General features: G+C 38.3%; 1 protein-coding gene across 5 annotated transcripts in view; it reads right to left on the reverse strand.

The window, feature by feature from the left end:
* Positions 1–22,362, reverse strand: part of LOC132008414 (leucine-rich repeat-containing protein 4C) — a 436,841-nt gene that overhangs the window by 285,026 nt on the left and 129,453 nt on the right. For 4 of the 5 annotated variants that reach the window (XR_009401633.1, XR_009401632.1, XM_059386960.1 and 1 more), the window contains exon 2: positions 2,659–2,746. The gene's annotated coding sequence lies outside the window, so the exon portion shown is untranslated. Of the gene's footprint in view, positions 1–2,658; positions 2,747–7,791; positions 7,840–22,362 lie in introns of those variants that run through there. The other variant, XM_059386962.1, reaches the window with a different exon arrangement.

Consider the following 22,362-nt stretch of genomic DNA (forward strand, 5'->3'; position numbering starts at 1 on the left):
TCCTTCCTTCCTTCCTTCCTTCCTTCCTTCCTTCCTTCCTTCCTTCCTTCCTTCTTCTGGCAAGCCTTTCTGAGAAGTGTGCCATAGGCCCACAAAAAGCCTCCTACTAAAATGAGGAAATGGAGAATGATCTCCACTTCCAGAAGTAGAAAGACCTCAGGAGAGGAAAACGTGGGTCTGAGTTTAGCTGCACCGGAAATGTGATAAAAAACAAATCTATTTCCATTTTGAATCATGACTCAGGTATCAAGCAGAGCCAGTGCTGCTGCAACGCAGAGTCCTAATGCCAGCACCCATCTGAATGAATTTCAACATGCGGCTCTTTTGACTACTTTTCTCACTTTGACTTTCCCTTGGTGAAAGAGCACCGACAAATCTTCCTGCACGAAATAAGGTTTGTGTCTTCACCAATGACTCTGTCTTGAGGAACCCCTGAAAGTCCTCACTGAGGCTTCCTTACTCTGCACAGTGATCTAGGATTCTTGTATACAGTCTTCCTTCCCTCTCCCCTTCACTTGGGATCAGAGGTGCAGCCTGATCCGATGGTTTCCCCCAGCCTTCCTCTCAATTCTGTCTCCATTTGCTTTCAAAGACTCTGATATTGAGAAAATCTAGTTTTGGTATTGGCTTCTTGGGAGACCTAGACTAACAAAAAAAGATACATCTGGCAGAGAAACATGCTAAGTGAGCCATTCCTTAGCCTCAACTGGTGAATGAGTTATTGAGGAACACACTAGCTCAGCCCTTATTGAATTGAAAGGAACATAAGCAAGCTGGAAGGCTGAGTACCGAGTACCAATTATGTGTTGAGCCTATGTACTAACTGCTTCTCATGCCTTATTTCACCTAATCCTTTCAATAATTCCCTATAGTAGGTTTTTTTGTTTTGTTTTGTTTTTTTGGTTTTTGGATTTTTTGTTTTATTGTTTTTTTTGTTTTTTTTTTTTTAATAGATGAAACTGTGGCTTACCAGCTCATGAATTTTGGAGGCAGAATTCCAAGCCAGATCTTTATTTTAAAGTCTATGCCTTTAAGTACTCAGTACTATAGCCTTGACCAACAGTATCTTTGATACCTTTTCTTATTGTAAGAACATGCTAATAATATGTCTGTAGAAGAAAAACATCCAGTTCACCATCTCTAACACGACCACCATCATCATCACTCTCATCTTCATTACCATCAGTTACAACTCTCAGGGAGATTTGCAGTTAGCGAGCATTCACACATGCAACCTACTTTTCACTTTTCGTGACTTCTTAGTGAATTAGGTAAGCTTTGCAAATAAAGCCCAGAGATGTCTTTTTAAAAGAACTCTAGCATTTTTTTTTTTTTTTCACTGTCACGCTATCTCTCTCTTTATGCCATGTCCTCATCCAAGGTGAAGTAAAGATGTTGGGAATTTAATACTTTCTTAATACACCAGCTTTAACTGCCAATAGGACCCTTGAAAATTTGGTTTCATAGCTGGGCCTGGTAGGACAAATCTCGTGTCTTTATTCTAGAAACAGCTCTCTCTCCAGGACCAGGAGGACTGGGCAATTTGGGTGGTATTACAGGAAACCTTTTGCCTCTGGGTCAAAGTCACTGGGCTCCAGACCAAGTCAGTAACGATCAAATGCCAGTCTGTTTGACAGCTGTCTGGTGGCCTTTGTGACGGGGCCTCCAGCCAGTCGCTTATGGGCAACCTTCCATGCTGCATTCCGTGTTTGCTGCCATTTGTAACGACAGGCACGGCAGAAAGGTTGGCAGTTCAAATAGGCACGGAGACCCTTGGTATCCATTACTGCAGACCAGCATTTAAACCCTAATTCCATAATAGCCCCCAAACCCATAGCAATTTCTTTCCAAAAGAGGGGCCTTTCTCTGGGCCACCTGCCCCACTCCTCAACCCCACAACTTTCTCTTTTCCAATGGTGAGATGAAAATTTACCTTTGAGTTAAACACAAGGTCAGATAAAATAAGTCACTGTGAGCAGTCATTATATTTTCTGTCACTGGACCAATTAAGATTTCCAGCTGTCAGGTTTTGATGTTGCAGCTCCATAAAAAATGACACTGAGATACATTGATCTGTGTCAAAGCTGCTTCAGAGGGAAAATTGGACCAAAAATAATGATAATTGTCGTAGGATGTCACACTATTAAATGAAAACATAAAAAGCAAAATGCTGTGGAGAATCTGCAAAGTCATCCTTCTTGTCGAGGTAAGACCACACTACACCAAGGCAAGCCCACTGTTTCCGTGATTGTCCTAGCTCTGTAGTGGATACTCTCCCTGATCTCTAAGATAAAACTCTGCCTAGTTAATGCAAATTTGATTTCCATTGCATTTTCAAACTAAATATTTAAATATAAGTGTATTTACATACATAATCATTTAGATAAAAGAATTTTGCTAGAATTTCAAGATTTAGGCAAAGTAGGTCATCTTTTGCCTATACTTTAAAAGGGTTCAGCCTATTAGATTCACTTGACCAAAAAGACAAACTTCATTTAATCTTTGTACAAATGTAAAATTTTCTTTTGCCCATCAACTTCGAGGGGTATGCATGGGCTTATATAAATTTGTTCTTTGATGGAGATCTAGTTGAAGAAAAGTATAACATTTTTTTGCAAGTGAAATGGGGAGCAACTAAAGGAAGTTAAAAGTACATACCATATAATCTTCACAAGAAGAAATGGGGTGTTCCAAAGACACAGAGGAGAAAGGGTGTTCCTTGGCTCCTTGCCACTCCCCAAAATGACTGAAAATAAAGAAGCAGGATTTAATGAGCAAAGATGTGTTGCTGAGATGTTACTGAATCTACCACAGGATGAAAGAACGGGAGGTGACCTTATAATGATCTCATTATTTAAATATTGATTTCTTTGGAGGAGGAGTTCCTTATTTTACATTTCCCTGAGCCCGAACAAAAAATGTAAAAATCTGAAATAACTTGAAACTCAAAGAATCATTTTTTTCTGAACACACACTGTCAGGTTCAAAGTTGGTTTCTTGTTAGAAGGGGGCAACACATTTTCCCATAGAATATTGTCCTACTTCACTAGTGATTTCAACTTGACTATCCTCTAAAATAATCATTTGGATAAGAGAATCTTGCTAGAATCTCAAGATCTATGCAAAGTAGGTCATCTTTTCTTCTGCTTTAAAAAAAGTTCAGCTGATTAGATTCATTTTACCAAAAAATTCAAACTCCATCCAGTCTTTGCATTCAGGGAAGCTTACATTCTCTTTTCTAACAATCTTGAGGGGCATCGAAGGATAGTTCCCAATGTAGTAGATTTTACCCTGTACAAATTGATGAGATAAGAGCTGGTAGTGAGCTAGAACCACTTTCATAGGCTCATAAGAGTCAATTACCAGGCTTTTAAGAACTTTTTGAGTCAGCTATTGAACACTGCCATGATTAAAATTAAATTATATGAAGTTATAATTAAGTAAATTATATTTAAAAAACAATACATATTGAAAACTCATCATTTCCTAATGATTTTGATACTTCCTACCACTGTCCTGTCTATTGTAATGTATGACAGAAATACTATACCATGGTGTGATTCTGCGCATCTCTTACCAGCTCTGTGCTCAGTGTTCAGTGATATCACTTCAGTACCTTTGTTTCATTATTTCCCTTTTATCTTATTTGTTAACATAATTAAAATAGTAACCAACATTAATGTGGGAACCATGTTCATGTGCATTGTGAATACTGGCTATGAAAGCAAGAGTTCAGCTAAAATTAATCAGAGCTTTGAAGGAGAATCAATTAGCTATTTGGAAAAAAGGATGTTGCATACTGTGTTAATAATTATAAATTTCATGCTGCATATGTCTTACGTTGGTAGAATTTATAATAAACTTATGCATGTGTATATTCACAGTGTTTATTGCCATTTTCTTTCAATGGGGGAAGGGAGCCAGTTGTTAAACATTTATCAGCAAACCACTGATAAATCTGACTAGCAAAATAACATTAGATTACGGAGGGCTTTACAAACCCGACAAGGTAAAATATATCACTGTCATACAGAGAAGTGGAAATCATCTTAATTAAGCTTTGCAAGGTCCATGAAATTTAAGTGGCCTTCACAAAAATTTGGCACATCTGCTCTGAGAAACCTGGATATAGCACTTCACTGTTTCCTTCAAGACTGGTACTTGAGTGAACATGAACTGACAAAGATCTTCTGATGAAGGTAGGGCTCTAAATGAAACTTAAAAATGAAAAGGAATAATATTTTCATGGTTTTTTTTTCCCTGCACATTAAAGAACCTTAAATACTTTTAGCTTACTATAATTTGCCTCTTTTCCAAGGTGAAAAAAATAAATTAAGCATGCTCCACCTTTTAGTAAGCACCTGTACTTTTAGAATTGCATGAAATAAGGGATGTTTTGCAGCTCTTTTCTTATAGATTCCTTCTAGACAGTTCATTTTTAAAGAAATAATATAAAGTGCTTTTAAAAGCACTTTCAATAGATTTCCATCATCATCAAATAGATTTCAGTGTACAAATGTGTATGCAAAGGAATTTCCTGTATCATTTACAATAATGATAAAGTAGAAAGAACATCAAAAAAGGACCAGCTAAATATCTTACAGCAATCCACCCAAGCAATACTATATAATCATTAGAAAGAATGAGGAAGATCTATATATAACAACATGGGATGATTTCAAGCAAATAAATGTAGCCTACACTGCATGGTTTGAATGTAGTATTTTAAAAATTATAAGTATACTATATTTGAATAAGCATAGAACATTTTTTAGAGAATTCCTTTTAAACTGCTAAGAGTGATAACCTCTGAGGAATGGGGAACTTGGTTTGGGGATTTTACATTTTATTTTTTTCTATATGGTGTGCATGTGTGTGTGCTTTCAATGAGCAAGCATTAATCTAATAATAACAAATGCCAAGAAGTCATCCTAGAAAACAGATGTTTCAGGTAGATTTTGGTCCTTGCTTTTTCTTGCAGGTAGAAGTCGGAAGGGAAGGATTATAACATTGACAGTCCAAATGTTATCAAGGGAAATAGTTGCCAAAGTGTGCAAAACCTCCAAGGTCATAAACATTACATTCAATGAAGTCTCCTCTACCCGTGTGTGTGTGCATTCACATGCATGTGTGCTTGCACACAAACACACACACACACACACACACACACACACACACATAGTGGAGGTATTAAGCCATATTAGTATTTAAGATCCAAAGAAATCTAGTAAAATCCAATCAGTTCTCTTCTTTTTTCATGATGCTATAGCAACCGAACTAGAAGCTACTTCATGAATTAATGGCAGAAAAATTAACCCATAAATGGATCAGACTCTATGTGGCCAGCAGGGGCATTTGGACATTCTTTCAAGGATACACTGAGACTAGTAGAAAGCAATGGCATATTTCTGATGACTGGAGGAAATTTGGCCTGTGTCCTTGCTCTTATCTTTATAGCGGTTCCGTGGTAGGCAGTGCAGATCTTTCCACCTTGCTGCTGTTATCCCCAAACTCTTGAACTACTACACATTTTCATTTTCACAAGCTCAGAATACCTCTGGGTGAGATGGTAGAATAGAAGGGAAGAGAGTGACAACATGAGGGGCATATGGGAATAGTGGAGAGGAAAATGAAATAAGCATGAAGTAACTCAACCAGATCAGAAATAATGACACTAATTATTTTACCTCATGATGTATGACACTGGACTTAAATCATTACCTGATCTCTCTTTTACATCAGAAATATTTTAAACAAAGCCAGTTCAACATCATTTAAGGCATAAATAAACAGAAAGATGGATAATTAGCCATTTTGGGCAACAGGCCTCTCTCCACCCCACCCACTCTTCCCACTTAAATGATAGGAAATGCCATGAAATCTTACTCATACGTCCACTTGTTTATTTGTCCAATATTTTAGAGGGCAATGATCATTAACTCTATACCAGATACTGTGTTTAGTGCAAGTGATAAAAAGAACAAGTCCGACGCATCCTCTGTAATTTGAGCTATGATTACTTCAGTGATCTTGTCTATTACAACTTTCCCCTTTCTGTTTGGCATGCCCCTTTTTTTTCCCCTCCAGGATGTATTCAGTTCTTAGATCTTCAGAAATTTGGTCTGACAATTTGCTCCACTGGAGAGGCCCTTCTGCTCACCAACCACATGGCTATCTCATTCCTTCCCAATCAAGCCATTATTCAAATGTCAACTTCTCAAGGAGGCTTAACCTGCCTAGAGCATTAGGTTTGCAGCAATTGTGGCACATTTTCTCCCTTTAGGATGTATTATCTGAAATACTATATACTTTATTTATTTATTTATTTATGAAGTTTGTAATTTATTGTCTACCTCCTTGCTCTACAATGGTAGATTCTTAGAAGAAGGGATCTTATTGATTTTACTCATGATGTATCCTGAGTACTAAAAATAGCACCTAGTGCATACCTGTTTTCCAATAAATACTTTTTCGAATGAATGAACATGACGTACACAAGAAATGTTTTGAATTTCCTGCTTTTACTTAGTTTTTGAAAGATCTTCCTCTTTGTTGCTTCTGATGTATTCTAACTCAAATCTCGTTCCACTTCTAGTAACAATTATGATTCTTTTGGTTAATGTTTTTTCCTTCTTTCTGCTATTTGGATGTACTTCTTTTTGTCTACTTGGTTAATTGATTTCTATTTGAGTGTTTGTAAAACCTACTATGAATTTATATTTGCAGTCACCTGCAATATTTAAGTAGAAACAAAGCAGTATGTAGCACAAAGTGATTATGTATAGAAAGAGTTATGGAGCATATAAATAAAATTTAATATCCATAATAATATAGAAAGAAGGAAAGGAGACTGGAAAGATCCAAAAAAATGGGATGAAGAAAATAAAAAGAAGAAAATCTTCACTAATTTCTTAAAGGGAAGTTGAATCACAAATTCTCAGTAGTCTCTATTGTTTTCTCGAAGATGACCTGATTTTTAAAAAAATCTAAGAAATGTGTTTTGATGAGTCAAACTTCACTGATATATGTTGCATCGTTTTCTGAATCGGAAAGGTTTTCATTCCAAAAAATTGTTCCCTCATAAAAAATAAACTTCAAATAAATACAGGTAAGCGTCCTATGAACACTGGCTCTATCAGGCCCCAGGAAGAGTATATAAAGTCTCTTGAAAATGGACTATTTCTGAATTACTGTTATATTCCTGCCCAGAAGATGTTATATTTTTAGGCTTAGATTAGACAATGTGGATTCCCTGATCTAATTCATGGCCATCTCTTTTTATTTATTTATCTATCTATCTATCTATCTATCTATTTATTTATTTTTCAGCGTAACAGTATTCATTGGTTTTGCACTATGCCCAGTGCTCCATGCAAATTGCGTCCTCTCTAATACCCACCACCTGGTACCCCCAACCTCCTACCCCTTGCCCCTTAAAACCCCTCAAATTGTTTATCAGAGTTTCATAGCCATTTCTGATTACGGAAGATTGGTGACATTGATGAGTTGGCCTGATATGCCGAGAGGGTTTTCATAAACTTGATATCATCAACATGTTAGATGACTTTCACAGAAAAATCATCCTCAGTGAGTCTCAGTTTCCTCATCTATAAAATGAATTTACCTGGAAAAGCTCATCTCCCAGGTCTCCCTGATCTTTAATATAATGATTTTATAAAATAATTTATGAATTATGGTAAGATTTCTCATCTAGCTAGAGAGGAAGTACTTTATACAAAATAGTTGCATTGAAGGAAATGTTTCCAAGGGAAATATATCCATATTTCTTACCTGGAGAATGAGAACCACATTTCCTGCTTCTGTATCTCTGGATTTTCATGAACAGAAAATCCCTTTTCCCTAACTAATAAGTTACTTGAATAAAGTCATTCAGCTGAATAAATGACAGGATCAGCACTCCTAGGTCTTAGCCTAGTCATTTACTGTCAGTCATTATATGCAGAGAGTGTTTTTCCATGGTCTTGGCACTGTCAGCAGAGATGAAAGAGTAACAACAACAAAAAATCTGTCTGAGAATGGAAGAAAAGGTAGTTAAGCTAAAATAAGTATTAAGAGCTTTTATTCCTTTCAAGAAGGGCATGAAGCAAGGAGTTGATGTTCTATGAGCAAGCTACCTACCTTCCGTTTATTTAAATCTCTAATGAGTGGAAAGGACTGTCTCAACTGTGAAGGTATTCTTTAGAGCAGAAGTACTGCAGGTCAAACCAGCACAATTACTAAGGTTACCTCTTGGAAACGAGCTTGAAAGTTATTAGCATGATGCTGAATGTGCCTCCTCTGTTTTCTAAGTTGCTGTGACCAAAGACATCTATAGTTGAGAACTAAAGTTATTTCTGTTCTGTATATACCCTTTTGTCTCAAAGCATGGGACCTCGAGAGGAAGTCTGCAACTTTATAACCAAGTGACCTTGGATAGGTGAATTCAACCATCTAAAACTACATGACATAGGGCTTCATCCCAAGACTCTGAGATCATGACCTGAGCCGAAGGCAGAGGCTTAACCCACTGAACTATCCAGGTGTCCCTGGAGGAAGTGATTTTTAAGAGCACCTTCCTGCTCTCCCATTTTGTGGTTCTTGACAACTTCGTTCCTCTTTTTTTTTTTATTTTTTTAAATTATTTATTTATTTGAGAGAGAGAGAGAGAGAGTCAGACAGCACAGGGAGGGGCAAAGCAAAAGAGAAATTTTAGCAGACTCCTTGCTGAGCTTGGAGTGGGACATTGGGCTTGATTTCACAACCCTGAGATCATGACCTGAACCAAAACCAAGAGTCAGACATTTAACCAACTATACCACCCACGGGTCCCAACTCCATTCCTCTTAACTTCACCTTCCTCCTTTTTGCAATGACTGATTTTGTTCAGTCAGAAGAAAGTTTTTTTTTTTTCCCATAATAATTTTTTTAATTTTTTTTATAAACATATATTTTTATCCCCAGGGGTACAGGTCTGTGAATCACCAGGTTTACACACTTCACAGCACTCACCAAAGCACATACCCTCCCCAATGTCCATAATCCCAGCCCCTTCTCCCAAACCCCCTCCCCCCAGCAACCCTAAGTTTGTTTTGTGAGATTAAGAGTCACTTATGGTTTGTCTCCCTCCCAATCCCATCTTGTTTCATTTATTCTTCTCCTACCCACTTAAGCCCCAGAAGAAAGTTTTAAGAAGCTATGCCATCCCCATCATTGGCCCAGTCACCATCTCATCCAGATTTGGCTGCTGTGCATGACCAATGGTTAGGATGAGACCAAGCAGTCACCACCCCTTGCCCCACTGTCAGTCTCTGTCTTCAGTGTCCAGACAGCAAATCCAGTACCAAAGATAGCAGTGCAGGGAATCATGGTCTGGGAGGCTCACATTGGAAGTACCATGGCAGAGAACAAATGTCTTTGCAAGGAAGATTTTGGAGACAACAAAGTGGTTAAAAGTGATATGATTTATTCATCAAGAATGACACCAAGAAAGACTTTTTTTTGGGGGGGGGGCACTAAAATTCCATAAATGACCAAGAAAGTTCCATTACAATACAGGAGATGAAGAAATTGTAGAGCATTGTTCTTGAAAAAAGAAGTGAGGAGGTGGGCCCTGGTGGGTTCCAGTGCCAGACAGTAACAATACCAGAGACCCCTAGAAATTCCACAGTTTTTTAATGTCATGAGACTTGTCTTCACAGCTGCCAGCAGAATTATGAGAAGATCAATAGTGGAAGAAAGAAGGAGAAGATAGCCTAGGCTCCTGAAGTACTAGCTATGGGGACTTAGTGGGTCTTAGTCACAGTTTTCCAACCCCAGGCAATAGTGATACATGATACCAACAATCAGGTTGTAGAAGGATGAAGTGGACTAGTGTACCTGAATGTTTATTGGGCAATAGTCAAAGGTTCTACAAGGAATGTACTCAAGTGAAGTAGATAAAGAAATTCCAGGAGATGAAAGTCAACATAAGGCAGCATCTTAACATCGATAGCCCTGTAACTCTAATACCCAGCCAGAAATGCAAAATCCTAAAACCAACATGGCATAGTTGGTTCTATGGCATAGAACCAACAACATGGAATGTCTACCAGCTGCAGAAATGCTCTCACTATCAACCCTATTATTATTGAGGATGGTCATTTCATAAGAACACGGAATTCCAGCAATAAGAACTGTAAAGCATTTTGAGCTAAAGATCTCAGAAGCTGCGGCATTGGTGTGGCTCAGCCAGTTAAGCTGCTGCCTTGGGCTCAGATCATGATCCCAGAGTCCTGGGATTGAGCCCTATGTCAGGCTTTGTGCTCAGCAGGGAGCCCGCTTCTCCCTCTCCCCCAACTCAAGCTCCCATGTCTTGTTATTGCTCTCTCAAATAAATAAATAAAATATCTTAAAAAACAAGATCTCAAAAGCTTGCTTTTCCCCCCGAAGGAGTGAATGTTTTTTTGTTTGTTTATATTAAAGACATTTCTCTTCAATAATGATAAGCATGCTATAAAAAAGCCTTTTTTTTTCCTTCAGCACACCTTTAAAAACTGTAAAGTTGTTGACATCTGGCAAGTTGATATTTTTAAAAAGCTCATTTAAAAAGCTCATTTGGAATATAATTTTACAAATTAGGTTTTTTTCTCATAAAATAAAACATGCAAACAACTGTTAAAAATGGTCCTGAATACTTGTAAAAAAAAATAAGTGGTTTTATTTCATGAAATTGAAAGTTCTTTAGCTCCTCAAAATTCTGTTCTTGAAAATTCTGTTCGGTTCTTAAAAATGGTATTAAGCACAGATGCTGATAACAATAATAAAGGAGTGGCTACTAACATTTATTTAGTTGTGGTGAACTCTTAAGCATATTTATTTAATATTAATCCATTCTAAGAGGTAGGCAAACTCATTTTCATTCACATTTGAATTGCTTTGACATTGACTTGCTTTAGAATATGTACTTAATCTAGAATTCATTGAACTAAGGATTCATCATGAATCTGTGAACCTCTTTGAATTAGGTTCAAAAAATATATAGAGTGGGGTGCCTGGTGGCTCAGTCAGTTAAGCAATCAGCTCTTGATCTCTTGATCTCAGGGTCATGTTGGGCTCCCCAGATTGGGCTCCACACCCAGCATTAAAAAAAGGAAAAAAGGAAAAAAAATATATATATAGAGAGAGAGAGGTGTGTGTGTGTGTGTGTGTAACAGTATGTGAATTTCTAAAGATTAGGATATATGGCTTTCTTCAGTTTCTCAAAGTGCTCTATGACCCTTTCCATTTAAAAAGGTTTAAGAATTTTATCTACACAGATATTTGGAGGAAATAATTTGGCCCCAGATTTAAAAGATAATGGTAAAAGTTTGTAGAAGAATTGGGATGATTGTAGGACATTTTAGCTAGCATTTATTGCATTTTTTGCAAGAACATTAAAAGGTGTCCTTTGATTAGTGATGTGTGTAGATTTTTGAAGGGTATGCCAACTTTCTCCTTTTGCTCTTTTTCTCCTGTGTGAGATATAATACATGAAATATGACCTAAGCTATTAATCTAAACATTATTCTCATTAGTTTCAAAGCACCATTATTGTTCCAAAGTATTTTTACAAATGGCACCCTGCTTCATTTTGCCTCTGCTTTTACATTCAAGACCAAACAAAGCTTACTATACCCCCTTCTCTTCGATGCTGAGCTAAAAAGCAGAGCTTGGTATCTCCAATTCCAGCTGTGCTTTTATTGTGCTTTACATCAATCAAAGCTTCAAAAAGATTCCAGAAAGATTTTTCTCAGTTTTCACATCAGAGGGGTTTGCACAAAATCACTGTGCAGTAGGGGGGCACTGATAAGAAATCTCGGAAGGAAAGAAAGTGTACAGATAGGAAGGCTCTGGGAGAGGAGGCTGGTGAAGGATTATCAATGTCCTAGAAAAAGTTTTCTGAGGGAAAACAGTGTAATTTGAAGAACAGTGAAGAGTCATTTACAATAATCTGCAACCTTTTGAGCAACAGTACAGGCTACAGTGGGCACAGTGGGTAATAAGGAGGCCGAAATGTACACGGTCAGATGGACCCAACTGTAACTCCTCTTAGGTGGGTACCATTGTCCTCCTGAAGTATAAGGGAGCCCCTTCCTTCTCTGGTGATAGCAAAAGAGAGCCCCTGACTATAACTGGTAGGCCAGTACAGGAATTAATTCTTACCTTTCTTCAGGCTTTTTCTTTTTTTTTCCAAATTAGAGCCCCAATGACTGCCATTCTTGTCTTCAGCTGCCACAAATCTTTCTCTCCCTCTCCCTCCCTCGTACCCTTTCCCCCCTCTCCTCTGCCTCTCTCTCTCTCTCTCTCTCTCTCTTATTAACATGGAATGTGCCTTTAAATAATAACAATTAGGAATTCTCAACTATAAGGTGTTTTGGGGTTTTCTAGTGCTTCTTCACTAGGCAAACAGCCCCCAGTGAGGCATGGGGTAGCATTTTTCCTTATATACTTTTCTCCTTCTTTTATCTCTACAACATTTTACTTTTCTTCTCCTTTTTAAAACTCTCTTCCATTCCCCCCCCCCCTTAACTTTGGTGTGAAAAGGCTTCACATTATTATATACCTGGTAAAATATTTTATTATTTATCATATGTTGAATCTCTACAATGTCCCAAGAACTGTATTAAGTACTTAACGTGCATCCTCTCCTACACATAGCAATACCACCATCAGATATTTGTCCCCACTTTACAGATGGGGAAACTGAGTTTTGGGGATGAGATGCCCATTTGACAATATTACACAGCTGAATAATTGTAGAGGTAGGCCTGCAGCTTAGGACCTTCTTATTCCAGAGAGCTGGGCCCACCCTCACTATGCTAGGATAACTCAAAGTACTGAAGAACAGCTACAATTGAGCCCTGAAGGTCAGATCCAAAGAACTATGGCCAAGATCTTGAATGGAAAAAGTCACCGTGTCTTCTTAATTTTCACCCACCCCCCAAAACAAGTTGACCTATGTGTGAACACTGGTTCTACCAGTAACTCACTATAAAACTTCAGGCAGATAGTCAAGAGGTTTTGACTTTGCATTATCAGCTGACATTTAGAATGCTTACTCTACCAACAAAAGGTCAATAATCTGTCAGGCTGATCCCCTATTTTTTTTTAATGATTTTATTTATTTATTTGACACAGAGAGAGATCACAAGTAGACAGAGAGGCAGGCAGAGAGAGAGGGGGAAGCAGGGTCCCTGCTGAGCAGAGAGCTGGATGTGGGGCTCAATCCCAGGACTCTGGGATCATGACCTGAGCTGAAGGCAGAGGCTTTAACCCACTGAGCCACCCAGGCACCCCAGGCTGATCCCCTATTAACTCACCCATACACATATGCCATTCAATTTCAGCCTTCTTGGCATACTCCTTGTTTAACCTTACCAGTAATACTTCCTCTATACTGACACACCTGTCTTTCAAGACACAGGAGAGTTTCCAACATCTGCTTGAAATTTCTTCTGACTATTCCAGCCCATGCTAATCTCTCGATGTCTACTGACCACTCGCAACATATACGGTTAGCGACACACATCGAAGCACTTGATTCAATAAAATTTTTCCTTAGCAAAGTTGTGCCTTGAAAAAAGAAAGTAACTATCTTACATGTTTTAATCTTTCCCTTTGTTTCTTGGCATAGTGCTAAAACAACATCCCGGTAAGACAGGAGATTTCCATCTGAAATCTCCCTGTTATTTTGGAATAGGTAGGAATTGTAGAAAAGTAACAGAACCTGCTCAAGGGCTAAAGATTTCTTCATTATGGTTGTAATATGAATTGGGCTTTTCCCTACAAAGTAATGTATGGCTATCTCCATGGTTTCTCAGAAATGAACCCCTAATTTCTGGCTTAACTCCTTGATTTATTACTTTTATCCCTTTACTTATTATACTCGGGTTGAGTATAGATAGCTACTATATATATAGGCCACTCAATAGATAAACATATTCTCCTTGACAATTCTGTCATAATATTCCTTGACTGATGACCTCCTACCTGCTCAAAAAATAAGCAACCATTAACAAGAATGCATTGTACAGTTATTATTTTCCTAAGATACTTCTCTTAGACCTATAAAAGGGCCCACATAAATATTAAATCTAGAATCAACAAACTCATTTATTTTTCATCTTAAATGGATATATATATATATATATATATATATATATATATATATTTTTTTTTTTTTTTTTTTAAGGTAGGCCTCATGCCCAATGTGGCGCTCAATGTGGGGCTTGAACTCATGACCCTGAGATCAAGTCCTGACCTGAGATCAAGAGTCAAGACACTTAAGCAATGAGTCATTCAGGTGCTCATGGTTTCTGTTTTATGTTATGAATAAGTGCTCTTTCTAGAAAATTTAGGATAACACAATGAATAAAATAAAAGTCATAACACGGAGGTAATCATTTAAATCACTTTACTACATATGTTCCAAATACACACACTCACAGTACACCAAACACCAAAATGGGATTATAATATACATATTTTTTCTGTGTCTTCCTTTTTCACTTACTACATAAATGGCATAAAGTTGGCTATAATTCAAATGTTTTTAAAGGCTGAATTGTGGATATAATCTGTTTTGACATTACACTGTTTTTAAATGTTTTATATCCTATATATGATATGTATTGTATTTTTGTGTATTATAAATAAGACAGAAATGGAAAACCTTACTTGGAGTTGACCAACCATGTTTTAGGAGTTGAGAACGCAGAAGTTCTGCGAGTCATGGTGATATCAGATACGACACAGGGGTGAGGAGATTGTTTGGAAGGAGAATTAAAATGCCAAGGAGAGTATTTCAGAGTCCATAGCAACAATTTGGGTAAGAGAGGGTAAGGGTTCTTAAATTTATCTTCCTGACTTCCTATAAAATTAGGTGGTTTGGGGAAGGAAAGACAGAGGAAGTTAGAAGATGGAAAAAAAAAATCATATAGTCACTAGCTTTGGTGATGAACTCATAGTGACAAGCTCTCTGGCCAAGGTTTGCCTCACAGCAGCAGGTACCCCACAGGACAGAGGTCTGAAATGAAGAGGCAGGCATGGGAACACACACACACACACACTCACACATACAGAGAGCTTCATGATATGTAAATTTATGAGATTGATAAAATTGCCAACAGAGAATGCACATAAAGAAGAAAAGTAGCCCAAGGACTCCAGTGAAGTCAGAAATTCAGTAAAACTATCAACTCTAATATTATGATTATTTGCTTAGGCTCTCAGTACTCCATGTTGCCCAGTACTATCGTGGCTTCCCACCTATAAAATGTGGATAATCATCACTTGCCACTGGGGATTAGTTGCTAGAATGTTGGAAAGGCACGTAGGAAACTTGGGATGGAATACTTCAGACAGATACACTATGTTATTATTATACTCAGCACTATTCTCTTTCTTGTTAGGAGACTGCTTATTTCTCAGCTACCCTAGAACTTTGATGGACTTCTGGGAAGGCAAGCTCTATTCTCCTGCTCTCTGATAGAGTATAACTGCTAACCTTGTCAATGAGGCCAAAAGATCCAAAGCCAGGGCATCCCTTCCTCTCCATGGAAGACTCCAAAAGTGGCAAGACATACAACTGCACGGTCTTCACTGGGTGGAGGGCTTTCAGCCTGGTATTTTGTGAAGACTAAGGATCAGAATAAAAAACTCCAAGGGCATCTTAGAGGAACTGGTAGTCTACAATTGTCAGTACAACCTAAGGAGCCGGTCAGTTGGGGAAGGAACACCAGACCTGAACTTATCTTTTCTGCTGCACCCATAGGTTCCATACCTAAGTTGTTCTTTAGAATCATCAGGGAGCCTAATAAATCTGTATGGCCAGCACCATGTAACTAAAGAGAAAGACAAGCAAACCCAAACAATTTTGGCTAAAATATTATGTTTAGTTTAACTGCACATTTTCAGGAAAAGGGATCCTTTCAATACCTAAGTTTTACTTTGCTTGAGTTTGAAGGGTTTAGAGAAAGGAATATAAAAAAGAAAGAGAATGATCAATTAATAGGGATTTATTGGTTTGTCTGAAAAAAAAAAAATGTCTGTTTAAAATTTCTTTAGGGCTCCTGGGTGGCTCAGTGAGTTAAGCCTCTGCCTTCAGCTCAGGTCAAGATCTCTGGGTCTTGGGATTGAGTCTCGCATTGGGCTCTCTGTTCGGCAGGGAGCCTGCTTCCCTACCTCCTCTCCCTCTGCCTGTCTCTCTGCCTACTTGTTATCTCTCTGTCAAATAAATAAATAAAATATTTTTAAAAATAAAATAAAAATTTCTTTAAATACCTTAGAAGCCTTATTAATTGATCACTCATCTATTTTTGCAAAGTACTGATGAGGCCAAAACAACACACACACACAAAAAACACACTTTTCCCCAAATCACAAGGGCATTCTCTACCACCTTGCCTGCCAGATAAAGCTGAGTGTCAGGAGAGCTAAACATCTGGGTAGGAGTAAGATAAAAATATCTGGGACGTCACCACCATATGTTGCAACAAAATGGCCAGCCCCATTCATCCAGGCTTTGTTTATGCTTTATATTAATGGACCCAGTCAGGGTAACCAGGCAGCCAACTAGCAGCATATGTTGCTCACACTGTGGCTGTCTTGATTCCATTTTCAGAGGCAGTGCATGGCTAGACATCACCCTCCGCACTCAAACAACTTAGCCATGACAGCACCAGGCACTTGGTTAAACTCCTGGATGTTGAGACATTCACTTTACCTGCTTAATGAATAGAAGCGTTTTGATCTGATCTAATGTTGACATTTTTTGACGAGTTCAGGAAGAATAGAGGGGGAGGGGCAAGGGAAGGGCTTACTACTGTCTTATCTATATTGGTTTATTAGACATTCCTCAGTTCAAACTTTCCGTTAGTTCCCCAAAGCTTACAGGATAAAGTCCAAGCCTTCACTGTAAGATTATGACAAGGATGCTGGTTTCTACATTGAATAAAATGTGAATCAATCAAGTTTTTTGAGCGGAGGAGACACAGACTCTGATTTATAATGAGGAGAGTGGAAAGGAAGAGGAGGGGGGAAACATCCAAAGGTCCATACATATTTTGGCTTCACTTTGCTCTTTATCCGTACCTCTCTCTGCTCCCCAGCATTAATTACGATTAAATGTGTGTCTTCACTGCCCCTAATATCCTTAATATGCTGTGCTCGTCCCTACACCCCAAATTGGTTCCTCTTTTTCTTTCTATCTGAAAATGCTTTCCTCTGTGTAAACTCTATTCATCTTTAATTGTTCAGCTCAAACTTTACTACCTAAAGAAAATGTTATCTTTCCATTTCATCCTTGGAATATTTGTAGATGATAATCACCTTCACATCTTGTGTATTGGTCCCTCACAAATAATGGATATTGTCGTCCAGACTGTATGGCTAACACAGACAAAAATGTGATATTCTCATGTATTCGGGAGACTAACAATGATAATAATTAGACGTAAACAGAAAGCTTTGACAAGTCCCTGAGAGGGTTTTATAGATTCATTCATTCATTCATTCATTCAAACTTTTAATAAGAGTGTATATAAAAACTGTAGGGTTAAAGGCACATGCAACATGGGCCCTGTCCAGGGGAACATCAGTCTAAAAAAGTAGGAATACAATTTGAGGAACAAAGATGAACTTCTTGGTTACAGAAAAAACAAAGTCTAGGAGAAAATGCTCTGATCAAGGCACACCAGGATGGCAGGAAGTAGCTGGACAGAATCTGTCCCACTAGCATCTCTCCTGTTCTGCTTTTAGAGCCTGGCATGTGAGCATAGGAGGAAAAGCTCTATCCAAATGCTTCATGGCTCCATAGAGCTACTGCAGACTGAATGCAATGGTGAAGTAAGTCTTTAGTGCTTGGAAGGGAAGAGGCCAAGGCACAGTCTGCCAGAGGCTGTCCGAACTAACCCACTAATAAAGCAGCAGACGGTGGCAGTAACAGATGCACAGTGCCAAACCCCAACACAAGGAAGAGCAGTGCTATGAGCGACTGCTCCATGAGGGCTCTAGCTACAGCTGGAGTTTTCAGCTGACGTTGTAGAGTTCTGGCTGCCGGCGCTGAAGGATGTGCTCACTGAGAGACAGCCTCCGGGAGAGGCTGCTAGAGGTGTAAGAGAAGGGAAGAAAGGCTCAGACCTTTGAGGTCAGAGGAAATTTGGGATTGGCAGTTCCAGAGCATGAGGAAGGACTGCCCACTTTCAATCCAAACCATTCAAGGATGAACAGCTGCTGTGGCTAGGAGGCAGGGTTAGTCTTTTTTATTACCTCTTAAACATTGAGTTCAGCTTTTTTGATGGTGTTTTCTTTTCTTTTCCTTTTCCTTTTTTTTTTTTTCTTTTCTGGAAACCATAGAAAATCACAGTCTCCCAGCTAATAAGGGGATCAAGAACTGAATGGTGCTTATTACCTAAGGATCTTTCTTTTCCCACACTAAAAGAAGTGGCCCAAGCCAATGATTCAGTGAACCTGCATGACTGTTTTACCTACATTGTAATCCTAGATCTCAGTGTTCTGTGCCATCTCCTTTTAGTCCATTTTCCTCAGGGAAACCACAGTGCAGTATCTAAGTCAGAGCCCATGTCTCTACTCAGGACATGCTAATGACTTCCCCTTTTCTTGGGAGTAGAAGGCAAAGCCCTTACAGTGGCCTTCAAGACCCCAGACTCTCCAAGCTTCACTGTACACCTGTCTTTCATCTGGCTGTTCTCCCTTTAGCTCATTCTGATCCTCCTGATTGCAATGACCTACCTACTGCTTCCTGAATCTAGGCAGGGCCCCACTTCAGGGCCTTTAAACTTCTTGTTTGCTTTGCCTCAGATACTCTTCCCCAAGCTGCCCAAATCTCACTTTCTCATCCTCAGCGAGGATTTTTTCAAGGGTCACCTTTTCAGTAGATCTTCCTTAACCGTTCTTAAAAACAACAAAAAAAGCTATAACCACCACCACCCCTCCAAAAAATTCTTCCAACCTTTTTGTCTCCTTTTTTCATCTCCAAGCTCAGAGTCTTCACTTCATTTTTGCATTCTGTTTGTCCTGGGTACTCCTCCGCTAGAATTCGGGCTGCAGGAGGACAGGGAGTTTTGCTGTTGTGTTCACTGCTGTGTCCTCCCTGTCAAAGATAAAACCTGGCTAGCAGTAGCCATCCAGGAAAGGTACTGAATAAGCAAACAGATGTCTTATTGATCTGACCAGAGACTTCCAATTTGGTGAGAAAATCATTTTGTCCATTTTTTTTAACTATTTTTTTTTAAGATTTTTAAAAAATTTATTTGACAGAGATCACAAGTAGGCAGAAAGGCAGGCAGAGAGAGGAGGAAGCAGGCTCCCTGCTGAGCAGAGAGCCCGATGCCGGGCTCCATCCCAGGACCCTGGGATCATGACCTGAGCGACCCAGGCATCCCATTGTGTCCATCTTTTATGTGTCTTGTGTGTTCCACCATGGTTCACATAAGGATGCAGCCAAACCCATCACCCACATATGGAGTCCTTACCCAGCCAGGTAATATTCTTAAATCATGGTTTTTAACTAATCATAATTTACCAAATAAAAAGAAGAAACTGATGTGATCTTATTTTACTTTTGTCAAGATCATCTTAATGATCAAAGTAACAAGCTTTTATAATTTTTATTCATATACTTTCGAAATCAAGTTGGGATCAAAATGATCCAAGTTCTTCAAACCTACAGGGTTCTATTACAGACTGCTATCTTTTTATTCCTAGAACTCAAGTAATGAAAAAACTTGAGACAACGAATGGCAAAGAAACACAGAATGCATTCGTTACAGGACTTGCTGAATTTATAAAGAAAGGGAATTAGGTACAGAATTAAATGATATTTATTAACTTCCCACTAGGAGTCCTAGGGCCTGTTGCATACATTATCCCATTTATTCTTGCAATACCTCTCTAAAGTAGCGACGTTATAATATTTAAAAACACAATAAGAAATTAATAGGCTATCAATAACAGCTACTTACATGGTAGAGCCTTAGCCAGCAATCTACTAGACCAGGATTTGGCAAACCACGGCAGTGGGCCAAATATGGCCTGTTGCATGTTATTTAAATTAAAAAAAAAAGTTTTATTTGAATATAAGCATACCTGTTTGTTTATGTATAACTGATGGTTGCTTGAGCACCACAATGTCAAAACTGAATTGTTGCAATAGAGACTATCTGGCCTGCAAAGTTAAACTTACTTACTGTATGACTCTTTACAGGACATGTTTTCCAAACCCTATACTTGACTGTAAGCTACATGAAAACACGGATGTTGTTTGTATGTTCTCTACTTCATTCCTAGCATCTAGAATGTGGCCTGGCATAGAATATGTGCTGAAGTTTTTTGTTTGTTTGTTTGGTTTTTCTTTTTAGTGAGCAAATCAATGACTCCAGATCTATGGGACCCCAAATCACAAAATCTTCATTTTATTCTTTTTTTTTCTTATACATTTTTTTTCCTCCTAAGTTACAAATGGGTTTTCTATAAATATCTGGTGAAACAAGGATCCCATAATATTTAGAAGGGACTTACCAAAATATAATTAAAGTAGAATATGTATATGGATACTCTGGCTTCAACTGCAAACCTGGCAATGATTAACAGAAGTCGGGATAATAGTCTACCTTTGGTGAATTTCATATGTCCTCATGCCTTTAAAATTCTATTGTGCTCTTGAAAAGTAACTTGAAAGACATGGAGGATTTCCATATTCATTCTCTATTGATGATGTCTTAATCCACCTGCCTTGCTTTTCAAGTGATAGAAGGATTTTTCTATTGAGGGGTATTATTTATTCATACAGAGTAATAAAGATATTAATAAATGGCAATTATATTATAGCTCTTGCTGTGATCTGAAAATCCAGCTGTGTTCTCTCCACCTTCTGCATAGCTAAAAATAATAGATGCTGTACAACTCCGCCAACAGTTCTGCTGATGACGCACCAGGCTGAAGGGAGTCTGTTCCTCTTGTACACAGCTGCAATCTCTTAGCCAGTAGAGTTTGTTTTTTTTTTTTAATTGTTTTTTTGTTTAGGTAAGTGCAGCAAATAGATAAGATAGGTTTGCCCAGATTTCCTGTTTGAACAAGGTGATTCTTTGACTTTATATTCTAGTCATTAAACTCACTATTTCCTAACATTTATGGGAATGGCTTACCTACCAACAGGTGATATCAAAAAAGGCCAGTTGGCTTCACTTAGTAATGTCTGAAAGCTTCAAAGAAACTATAACAGAAACTGTTGTTTTCATTAACCCAGGTTGTACCCCTCCTCCTTCTGAAAATAGCACTTCTATTTCCACTGGGGCAGCGATCTTCCTCTGCCTTTCCCCCCAGTCATTCTAATGAGTTTGACATCACTGTAGTCTCCAGGAATCAGTCCCTCGTCCAGTTGTCATCTGCCGCAGGATTCCATTCTCACAACTTCAATGATTGTATCAGTGGCAAATGGATGACCCACATTGGGCCACTGAGTGTCAGATCTTGGATATTTGCTCAACTGCCATTTGGGGGTTGCAAAGTTGGGGTAACTTCAGAGCTGTTCACAGTCAATTTGCACATTCTCAGTGAGAGATGGTTTGAGGGTTTGAGTTTAAAGCCAGCTTAGAAACCAACTGGTCTAAAAGATGAAGAAAGCAAAATAATGATTTCTGGTAACCTAGTTTGAGTTGTTAGAACCAAGGGTGCCTGAAGTTGTATCTCCAGACTATTTATTTTTGTGACACAATAAACTCTCTCTTTTGCTTACAGCGGGTTGAGCTGGGTTTCTACCATTTGCAACCCAAAAAGCCTTTACTGATTTAGAAAATGGATTCATTTGAGGATTTATCTTTCTGGAGAGTTCAAGTGTTTAAAAAGGGCACCATTTAGAATTGAACAAGAACTAAATTTGGAGTCAGAAAACCTCAATTCAAATTGTATCCTTTCAATTATCTGAGTCTTATTGAACTCATTTCTGAGGAAGCTATAATAATATCTGTGCCTGCCTATATTATAGGCTTGTTGTGAAGATCAAATGAGACAATGAATGTAAAACTTTTCCAGAAATTGAAAGTGTTGTGTAAAAATAACGATGGATCCATTTTCTGGAAAAAAAAAATTTAGTGCCCCATTGTGTTTCATAACAAGATGAATTATCTACTCTCTCTTCAATAAAAGAGTCATTACAGGAGTACAAAAAACCTCATTATGAAGTTACTAAGTGTATGAATTTGACTCTTGTCACGAGTTCTTAGGGAAGTTTTATGGCAAGGGCAAGAAAAGCTGAGTAAATATCAAGTGTAGGATCCAGGTGAGGACATGATTTATTCACTCATTCAGAAAACATTTATAAGTACC

Source organism: Mustela nigripes, unplaced genomic scaffold (genome assembly GCF_022355385.1).
Source record: "Mustela nigripes isolate SB6536 unplaced genomic scaffold, MUSNIG.SB6536 HiC_scaffold_148, whole genome shotgun sequence".
Classification (NCBI taxonomy): domain Eukaryota; kingdom Metazoa; phylum Chordata; class Mammalia; order Carnivora; family Mustelidae; genus Mustela; species Mustela nigripes.